This window comes from Enhydra lutris, unplaced genomic scaffold, assembly GCF_002288905.1.
Source record: "Enhydra lutris kenyoni isolate GAN:26980312 unplaced genomic scaffold, ASM228890v2 scaffoldscaffold2, whole genome shotgun sequence".
Lineage (NCBI taxonomy): Eukaryota > Metazoa > Chordata > Mammalia > Carnivora > Mustelidae > Enhydra > Enhydra lutris.
In genome coordinates this window covers 76,854,557-76,866,208 of record NW_019154086.1, presented here as the reverse complement: position 1 = coordinate 76,866,208, position 11,652 = coordinate 76,854,557, and the positions used below count along the sequence as shown (strand labels likewise).

The following is an 11,652-nucleotide window of genomic DNA, read 5'->3' as shown; positions in this document are numbered from 1 at the left end:
ATTCTGTCCATGAAATTATATTATTCCCCAAACTCACACAAAATTAGAGGCTGCAGAATTTTAAAAGAAAGGTGATAATTTTGAGTAGGGCATTTTTAGAGAGGGCAGAGAACAAGAATTGGTGGGCGAGTATTCAGCAAATTAATGAACGGCAGGTCTGAATCACCAAATGTAACAAGGGAATGTGTCCTCCTATGTGCTGCCGACCTCGACTTGTAGAATGCAGTGATTATTATTTCTTACTAACTTCCATAAGTTTTAATTTCCCCTGATGAACTAGGATTTATTGTTCTCATAAAGTTTTCTTAATAAACGCAATGAGATTGGTAACGGCGCCAATTAATTAGTCAAGTACATATAAAATCCCTAGTGTTTATTTAACTTGATCTTTAAAAAAGAGTCAAAAGACAGATATGTAAAGAGCTAAAATGTGTAGCAACCATTTTTTTTTAATTTCAAATTTTATTTTTAGAAAAGGGAAACATAGGTGATTGTGCTTTGTAATCAGTACATGTAAATGATACTTTATGGGCAAGATATATGTAAACAAATAGAAGTCCTTAGAACAGAGATAGGCGGAGAAACTAATAATTCTTTGTAAAATTAATAGCTATGTAAAGTTACGTTCTTAGAGTTACCTACTACTTTCTTTTTACGTAACCTAATGCAAAGTTTTGCTCTGTCTCACATTGTCTTTTACTCACATACTTTTAGACAGATCATACCTTATTTTTGATTTACCAACAGCAAGCAACTCACTTTTACAATGAATACACACATTGCTGATTAATAGTCTTATAATAGATTGAGTATAATAGTAGCAAACATTTATTTAGTATTTACTACGTGACAAACATTTATTTAGTATTTACTACGTGACAAACATTTATTTAGTATTTACTACGTGACAAACATTTTTTAGTGCCTAACGATATTAATATATTTAATAATTCGTGCAATGTTTTGACAAAATACTCTTTATAATCTCCAATTTTCAAATGAAAAAGCTGAGAGACTGGTAAGTTCTTTGCCGGTATAACTGGACCATAAACCGGTAAACTTTGGTTCCATATTTGTGCTCTAACTTGATTGTAGTTTAATTACATCATAGGATCTGATAAAAATCAATGGTCCTGAATAAAAGCACCATAAAGACAGAGGTTTGTTTGTTTTTTTTTCACACTCCACAATATATGTGACTACACGTGACTCCATGCGACTACAGTGACTACATGAACGTATACATATGTTACATGATTAACTGGGGTATAAGGTATTACTAAATTCTGAAAGCCTAAATGATGATTCACTTTTCCCTAACATTCATCATCAGAAACACTGCTTTGTTAATTTCCAGAGGTGTTAATCTGGAACTAATGGAAAACCTGTGACCTCTGGAAGGTTTCCACATTCAGGGTCAACAGATGCCTGATAAAGAAGAGCTACTTTTAGAGAATCAGATGAAGAAATTATTTTTCACTAACTACTCGAAGCCCAACCAACTTTGTTGTCACAATGTCTAAAGAACCCAATTGCTCATGTAAAATGGAATTTTACATGTAAAGTGATATGTTTATTGACAGCTTATAATAAATCATTCGTAATAAGAGAAAAATACATCCCATGGTCAAGCACAAGAACAGAAATTAGAGGCCCGTCAAATCAACTTCAGAGTGTGCTAGATGGCACAATTACAATGCACAAAATTGAATCTTCAAGATCTGAAGTAGTTCTTTGCTGAGAAATTTTAGTGCTTCTTGCTCAACTTTTAAGCAGAAGTATTTTAGAATTTAATTATTTGGTAAAAGCAGCACTTATCTTCCCCTTTTTCTCAATAGTATATTAAAAAAAAAAAAGATTTTATTTATTTGTTGGAGAGAAACAGCAAGAGAGAGAATACAAGCCAGGGAGTGGGTGGGGGAGAAGCAGGCTTCCTGCCTAGCAGGGAGCCCAATGCAGAGCTGGATCCCAGGACCCTGGGGTCATGACCTGAGGCGAAGGCAGACGCTTAACAACTGAGTCAGCCAGGCGCTGTTGTCGTCTATAGTGTATTTCTATGTGTCCTGTTGCATTAAAATAAACACGTTCAGGAAATTCCACTTTTTAAAATCTTTCTCCCTGGGTGTTGACAAGAGCTCATCCTCTTTAGTCATCACAAAGAGAACACACTGGGCACGTGACATGTGCTAAATGCCTTGCTGCATGCCGTTTGGGCTGCCAAGAAGTAGAGGAGTAGGAAGGAGCCCCAAACGGCTTTACAAGTGGAAATGTATATCAAAGGTTTCAAAATAAGTGTGTACGTGTTTTAGAAAGTGAAAAAGGAAAGACTAATGTGAAATGGGAAAAGGTGGAAATATTTGTGAAGGATATGGGAAGTATAATTTTTTTAAAAGTTTTTATTTATTTATTTGACAGACAGAGATCACAAGTAGGCAGACAGGCAGGCAGAGAGAGGGGAGGAAGCAGGCTCCCTGCAGAGCAGAGAGCCCGATGCAGGGCTGGATCTGAGGTCCCTGAGATCATGAGCTGAGCCTGCAGCAGAAGCTTTAACCCACTCAGCCTCCCAGGTGCCCCGGGAAGTATAATTTTTATCGTGCACTTAACATGCTAATAGGACTGACATGGAGCAGGAGAAAAGGTGGAGAGAAAAGTGGCCAGCAAGGAACCACAGGATCTAACTTAGTACAGGGTTCATGTTGGAGAACAGACAGTTAAGACTGGTCTTTTATTGAGGGCTGTAAAAAGACCAAATTTGACTTAAATGTCAACCACTAAGATGTAAAACAACAGAAAACCACTATAAGTTATTTTAAGATGAAAGCAGCATTTAAGGAGCTTAGTCTGGCAGAATAATGAATGATGGATGGTTAAGCAGTACAATTAAGAGACAGAGAAACTCTTTGGAAAGGGAGATGCTTCAGCCTTTCATGGTCAATGTAAGGAGAGTGTGAGGTTCCAGAAATTATGACAGTGTAAATAAAAAAGTAGGGGGGTGGGGTTATGGACATTGGGGAGGGTATGTGCTATGGTGAGTGCTGTGAAGTGTGTAAACCTGACGATTCACAGACTGTACCCCTGGGGCTAATAATACATTATATGTTTATTAAAAAAAAAAAAAAGAAGAAGAAGAAGTACTGCTATACCTGGAGGTATATTTGGTGGAGATGAGATATATTCTGTAGGATACAGGACTTTGTAAATTAGTTGTATAACTCTGCTTTTTTGAACTGGATGGTTAGAGGAAGGATGATAGCAAGGGTATGATAGCTCTTTTTCCTTGTTTCAGTGTATACCTTTATGCTGGTGGTGCTAGATTTTGAGTAGCAGACCTATCCATAATAATGGTCAAAGCTGGGGCACCTGGGTGGCTCAGTGGGTTAAGGCCTCTGCCTTCGGCTCTGGTCATGATCCCAGGGGTCCTGGGATTGAGCCCCACATAGGGCTCTCTGCTCTGTGTGGAGCCTGCTTTCTCTTTTTTCTCTCTCTCTGCCTGCCTCTCTCTGCCTACTTGTGATCTATGTCAAATAAACAAATAAAATCTTAAAAAAAAATAATGGTCAAAGCTTATTTGACAGTTTATGCTTTGCTATACTAGACAAAGAATTTATACTTTTCTCCAAAATCTGCTTCTTCTTACATGATAGAACTTCCTGATCTCTCATCTACCTCGTTTCAGAATAGGAACTTAGCAAGGATTCCCATCATTCCCATGTTTCTCTCAAACACTAGCATCCCAACTCCACAACCCTCCATTGCATAGCCACTTTCCTTGTCCAGACCCTCACTCTTTCTAACCCAGTCTGATACAGTAGCTCTCTGACCTCCTCCTCACTTCCAGTTGTTCCCCACTCCAGTGCATTCTCCAACTGCTCTGATAAATCTTCCTACGTCGCAGATCTCACTATGCTTTGCCAAGTTTACAATTTGTCACCCTCTTGTCTGTAGAATGATTCCCATTTCCCTAGGGACATAAAATACCTTTTTAACATTTCATACGTTTGACACATGCATTCACTGAACACCGAAAATGTGCCACATACTGGGTATGAGAGCTCTGGAAAGCAGAAGTTGACATTGTATCTACCCACATGGAATTTAAAACACAGTGAAGGACAGATACTAATCAAATAATTACACCAAAAATGTAAAATTGCAGCTGTATAAAGTATTGACAAGGAGTCTGTGTGATCATATCATAGGGATTTTACCCAAGCAGGGAGGTCAGAGAAGACTCCCTCTGGGAATAGTCCAGGTACTAACATCTGGAGGATAGGTTGGTGAAAGGAGAGAGCACTAGGTTTATCATAAAATAGGTTTCCAGGGGGAAGAGCACTTGCAAAGTCCTGCTGCACACAGAAATATGCCTGGTGGGAGGGACTTCAGAATTTTTTTTTTTAGTCTGGACCAGAGAGACTGTGGGGCAGTATCTCAAAAAGTAAGGCTCAAGAGAGGAGAATAGAACACATAGGGTTTGTAGACTAGTGAGTTTATTCTGAACTATTGGGAAACCAAAGAGAGGCTTTCGGTAGGAGGGTGGCATGATCAGAAACACATTTAGGAAAGAGCAAGTATGGTGGGTTGCAGGGAATAATCAATTTGGACAAAGCATATAAACCATTGAGTGTTTTGCTAAGACATGACAGTGGTGATCTTAAAGATCTAAAAAGAAAGAAGTTATTGCCTGATGACTGAAAAGTAATAAATGCCTATATTGACTATAGTGTAGAATCAAGAAAGAATATAAATAGTAAAAATAAGGATTTAAAAAATAAGGAGACAAAATGAAGAGGATTGGGAAGCTAGAGTTTCACAGAGATCTATGAAAGAAATCTATGCTAGTTATGGAACATTTAGAATCATCATGCATTAGAACCATCATGCTTGCTACCTAGGAATCAGTTTTTTTCAGCAGCTTTGCCATATGATTTAAGATGCTATGTGATCCCAGTTTTCCAGGAGGCATCATGTCGCATTTTCTTGAAGTTTCACCCGAGAACTACCTGCATTGGCATCATCAAACATAAATAAAAATATCTTGAGGACAGGAACAGACCCCAGGTGCTGCTGCTAGTCTTCTTGATGGAATCTAAACTTTCAGAAACAGTGGGAAACAAACTAAAGCATGGATTTAGTGTCAAAAGTACTCAAAGTGTGGCATGTATCACAAATTCACATGCTCAAAAAAACAAAACAAAAACCCAATAAACAAATGCACACGTTCAAAACATTGGGAAAACTTTGCCTGTGCAGCTAGATTTAGAATTCAAATCATAGTAGCATAGCTTGGCTATGTAATATCGTAAAAGTTATTTGATTTCTACGGGTTCAAGTCCAAGAGATTTATGTATTGGCTTTTTCAAGTCTCCTGCCTCTCAGTCAAAATTATGTCCCCTACCCTTCTGGGTTTCTTACCCAACCTCTGTGAGCAACTTTGGGGGACTCTGCTGTTTCAGTCCTGGGAACTGTGAAACCTTTGTGTGCTCCCTCCACCACCACTCAAGCACCAGCCTAACTTGTGGGATGCTGAGACGGTGGTGGCCTTCTGTTTAGTCTCAGCAAGTTGCTGACTTGTAATGTGGAAAGTGCTTCAACTAGATTTAATGTATGAAGCATCATGAAGAAAGAGATTCTCTTCTATTCTACTGCAATTATTTAAAGTTTTACAAATGGTTAATTCCCACTCAGGAGTTCTTAGCCATTTCATCATAAAAAGAAGTAATGAGATTTTGACAATATAAATAAGCCACGAAAACCAGCAAGACACACACAGATTTTGTAACTGATTGGAAAACTATGGAGGTAAGAGTACCTAATTATTGTAAAAATACTGCTGACAGTCTATAGCAAAGTAGGCTATACATTTACATATATGTGTTAAAAAATGAGTGATGACTGTAGGCCTAGCTAAAACTCTTAAGTTTATAGCAAGTCAGATTCATTTTTGTTTGTGATAACAGCAGAAAAAAAAAATGTAAAACAAAGGTTAAATACTGTTTCATCACTTATAACAGTAAGCTATTTAATAATTGATAAAAATGTAATGGACTATGAAAACCATTGCCATTTTAAAAAGGACCATTTCAATATCTGAAATACCATGAGGGCTATAATTGTTTTTATTTTCAAAATTAATAAAAGTTTCACCCAAATCATCTTGAATACTATTGTTCCTTGGATAAAAATTCAATCTGAAACTGACAATTATGCACATGGCAAATCTTTATGCTGGGTTAGAGTGTCCCCAGCAGGTGGTTTACTTATGATTAATGATTCACAATTCTTGAATATTCAGATTGGTAAATGTGCTGGTGCTTTTTAATTGCCAAACTCTTATTACCCCAGCTTGCCTTATGACAGCTTGCCTTCATTTTAAACATGTTGTTATTGAACATGATTTAAAATGAGTGCCAGAAGTATGAGGTGTCTTTGTGCATTGACTGCTATGGGCAAACATGCTGTACATGCTTTTCTTCTGTGCTGACAAAAATAAAAATAAATTATAATTTTCTGATAGCTTGTTCAATATACTCAGATTTTAAAAAGACTTTGACTACTAGGTTTTTGGATCTCTTCCATCATAGTTTGTCATGAGTTACAACTCAAAGTATAATCAAATATTATAATCTATAAGAAGCTTATATTTTAAAATTATAACTCTTCAGGGGAGTAGTTCAGCTTCAGTAATATTTGACAAAATTGAGAGGATATAGAAGATTTATAAAGAGGTTTACAGGTCTAAAATGGTTTATCCTAGAAAAGATTAAAAAAAAAAGGTAGTGTATTGATTTCTATTTTGAAGTACATGAAGGCTTATTTTGGTTGATAATGGACATGAAAATATATAGGAAAACCCAGTGTGTGGAAAGAACCCTATTCTTAGAAGACCTTGACTCCTACTAATTATCACTTAGCTAAAGTCATTTAACTTCTCTAAGTTTTTGTTCACGAATCTGTACGTTGAAGCTAAACATAGCTGTCCTAATTATATTACAAGGTATTTTTGGAGAATCAGATGTTTCAATTTCCTGCTAAATTGTGTGGGCATGATGTGGGCAAGGACCATCTTGCTTTAATTCTTTCTTAGGTAATAGGTACTTTAGTGTTTGCTAATGAATGAATGAATGACTCAGAATACAAATGTAAAAGTAAATTATAAATGGTAAATCATTATCCTATGAGTTTTAGTAAACCGGAAATCTTAATTGGCCCAGGGAAAACCTTTTCTATGTTTTAGGACAATCACTGGCAGTTATCAATTACAGAAACTTTCATACCCATAATAACTTGGTAACAATCTTTTTTGTTTCTTGTATTTTTCAATCTTGAAGAAAAAGGAAATGTATTGAGTGCTTATCTTACACATTGCACATACATTTAATGAGTTATTGAAACAAAATGATGTGTATTTTGGCCTCATGATCTTATGACTAGTTAAAGGTTGAGGAAAATAAAAAAATGCTAAATAAACAGTTTTATATTAATAGTTGTTACCAATACAGTGTACAATGGAATTTTAACAAGGTGACCTAACCCCATATCCTACAAAGTGGAAAATAATGTACTAGGAATTTTTTAAGTGTTTGTATTCCAGAGACATTTATTTTAGCACATCCTTTGTGCCACTCTGTTTGAAACTAGAGATAAGTGTAAGTAAGTAAGATAGGTTGAGACAACTTTATGCCTATGTATTATCTCCGTTTTACAGATGAAGATATAAAAGCTCCAAGAGATTAGGTTTCTTGTCTAAAACCATACAGATAGTTAATTAACAGGGAACTCCCACACAAATATGTTTGACTCTACCATGATGCTCCTCTAATCCATTTAGAACACTGAATTGGGAAGTATTGTTTAGGGACTCTTCCATTTTCTGTTCAGTGCATCCAGTGTAATAACATAAGCCTAAGAAAATTATCTAACTCTGGCGTTATGTTTTCCAAATGTCATAATGTCTATTTTTTATCATGGTGTTGCCCTGAATTTTCTTTCCTTTTTTTTTTTTTTTTTTTTTTTTTGTGACTTCTAAAAACAAATATAATGTGTTTATATGGTTAAAAGTGTAGTCTCCTCAGGTGATTGCACTTTCTGAAGGGACCATTAGTGCTGTAAGTAGATCTTAGATCCATCATCTGTATGAAGTATTTTGTCTTGGGGCAGGTTGCATTATTGATCACAATGGTTTTCCCATTCTTCCATGAATATTTCCAGAATGTCTTGGCTTGCTGTATTTAGTTACCACAATGAAGCTACTGATATGACTTTTCTCTTATACTTCTCCTTTCTCATATTTAACACAATACGTTGGCCATAGTAGTACTCCATACACATGTTAAAACAAACTGGCCTGGGACGCCTGGGTGGCTCAGTTGGTTGAGCGGCTGCCTTCGGCTCAGGTCATGGTCCCAGCGTCCTGGGATCGAGTCCCACATTGGGCTCCTTGCTTGGCGGGGAGCCTGCTTCTGCCTCTGCCTGCCACTCTGCCTGTGCTCGTGCTCTCTCTCTCTCTCTCTCTCTAACAAATAAATAAATAAATTAATTAATTAAAAAAAACTGGCCTAATTCATAGAAATTATAACTTTATAATCATTATTCTTCCCATTATTCTTCCCAGTAGAAAACCGATTGTATTCTGAAATATCCTAGCCTTTTTATAAACACATAATTTATCACTTCACATTTTCAAAGTATTTGTTGGTATAAAATATTTAGCAATATTAAAATGACCATTGTGCCTATACAGTAGAGATTTCTTTAAATTACATTCTCTTACATGGTCGTATACTCTCTATCTGTGACTATTCACAACTTAATTTACTTTTTTTACATATTCACAACAATGCTAGTGACATTTTTATTTTGGGGTTTTTTTTTTGGTTTGTTTTTACGTTGCAGCAATACCCCTCAAGTATTATACACTGAATTATGTATAAATCATGCTAGTGATATCACTTGGTTAACTTCATATGGTGCAATAAATAAATCATTTAATTTTCACAGGTGATTTTGTAGTTTTATTTAAAAAACAGAATTTGTTGATTTATGATTTACATTTTAATTTTCACTGGACATTTTTATCAAATACATATATAAATATTAACATATATAGCAATAGTAGTTATTAATCACTTCTCTAACCTGTGAACAACAAAATATATTGATTATATTATTGTTGTAACTTCACTGAGATAAGTTCACTTATTTCTTCCCATGTGAATTATATGTCTTCACTCTTCTTTAATTGCTATGTGCTTAATTTTCCTCCACTGCAGGAAGCCCAGCTATTTATAGGTTTAACTTCTATGAGGTTTTCCATCATTTGAGCTTTACTGATCCATTATAATACATTGTTCTTTCATGATTCACGTCGTCTTACATTTATTACTACCACACAACATGATTTTTTTCATGACATGTTTAACATGCAGTTTAGTGTGCATAAAACATTAAATGACCTACAATGAGCAATTGGCGATTCTGTTTATATTCATATTGTAATATGTCTGTGCTATTATTTTTGTAACTTTCTTACTATGGATTAGCAATGTGGGAAGGAGAGGGAGCCAGAAAATATCTTCTGAATTAAATCTATATGTCTGTGTGTGTATGAGAGAGAGAGGAAGAGAAAGAAGCAAGGAAGCAGAGAAAGGCAGAGAAATAGGTTAGACAAAAACAAACAAGCTTAAAGAGAAAATCGTTCTTTCAACAGATACTTCAAAAATTTATTTTTTTAAACTCTTATTTGTTTATTTGAGAGAGAAAGAGTTAGAGAAAGAGAGAAGGAGCAGAGGGAGAGGCAGAAGCAGATGCCCCACTGAGCAGGAAGCTTGATGTGGGGCTTAATCCTGGGACTCTAGGACCTGAGCCTGAGCCAAAGGCACACACTTAACCAATTAAGCCACACTAGCACCCCTCACAAATTTATTTTCATCAGATTTCTAAGATTTACAAACCTTTAAAAGGAAATACAATTTTTCAGCCTTATGTTCCTCTCAGTGTCTAGCGTTGTACATGTTTATGGCAAATGTTTTCTTGAATGCAAGTGAATTGAACTGACAAATATCTAACATATGTGATGGGGGATTGAACCATAATATGTTTTCTGATAAATACAGCAGTACACAGATTTAATGGTTTAATTGGCTAAAATAAGAAGTATATAAGATTCCTAATATGAAGCCTGTCATGATGAAGTGGGAGAAACAAACCCAGAGTCAAGTAAAAATAATTAATCCTGAAAAGTCCAAGTTAGAGATATATATATATACATTGAAATTGTACTCTAGAGGGATATATGACCAACTGTGGAAGAATCTGTGATATTGTACAGTTGAAGTGACCTGTCAACTGCTCCTTGAAAAATACACATATGTATGATCTCTAATCTATCAAATTCATGGGTGTCTTATGCAGATAAAATTGAATGATGCATGTGTCAGTACTTGGTGAACTCTAAAAAAAAAAAAGAAAGAAAGAAAACATACGAATAATTGATATTGTAATTAGAAACATATATTTTTATGTCCTAATAGTTTTTTCTAGGATTGACTGAGAATAATGTAAGGATCAATGCGGAGTCCTTTGCTAGGATATGTGATTTTAGGAAAGCCTCTAACTTCTCGGAAACTCAATTTTCTCATCTATAAAACAGAAGTTAATAAGGCCCATTTTGCATATTTGTTAAGAAAAGTATACAAGATTATGGGTATGAAAAGGAAAATACTGGTATCTGTTGGTATACAAAATTATTAGTATCTTGTGACTTCTCCTTAGTCAGAAGTAACTGTTTCTGGAAAACACACACACACACTATTCAGTGTTTGGAGTACCTGTTACTTACCAAATACTGGTAACATAGGATGCTAAACTGAAGATTATTGGCACTCACATTTGGTGAGAAGATTAAGAAGGCTCATTCAAAAAGAAGTACTTACAAGTAAGGGCAGTGTATGTACCTCATTTGGACCAAGTACAGGAGTCATCCTGAAAGTCTTTCCAGAAAAAAAGTCTGTTAAAGAAGTAATTACTGACTTCTATATTATATAATGAGATTCTCTAATGACAGAGCAAAATCAAGGTAATAGTCCAAATAGGGGACTGATGAGGTGAGGAAATATGAAACCTGGAAAATCAAAGAGACTATATAAGGATTTTTAAGGTCAGTTATTATTGGGGTACAAATCCCCATATTGGGTTCTTGCAAACCTATATTTCTTGGAATCCAGATTCTTTGAAGTGTCCAGAACATGTAATATATGAGATCTGAGTGGTATTTCTAGTAGCTGAAGTTCCTATAACAACTTTTATTGATAAGAGTATTAATAAGACAAAGTATCTCTCATCTTTTTCAATTTAAACCTATTTTGAAGCTAAATATCTTGAAGAACTGATGTGTTTTTATTAGCCATTTTCATTATTTGAATACTTGTGTATAGGGCTTTTCTTATTAATATCCTTCTAACAAGTAATGAATGTTTATTCATATTATATATTATAACCATAATCTTATTCTTTTCATAAAAATGGAGATCTAAAAAAAATAATACTGAATGATGGATTCTGCAAATGATGAATCAAACTTTTCTCATAGAATTTTCAGACTTTCAACTATTGACATTAATCATTCTTATTAGATCTACCTAAGTAAAATAGGTT

At 35.1% G+C, this 11,652-nt stretch overlaps 1 protein-coding gene across 1 annotated transcript in view; it reads left to right on the top strand.

The window, feature by feature from the left end:
• Positions 1–11,652, top strand: part of LOC111148594 (cell adhesion molecule 2) — a 1,205,598-nt gene that overhangs the window by 230,264 nt on the left and 963,682 nt on the right. The window lies entirely within an intron of this gene.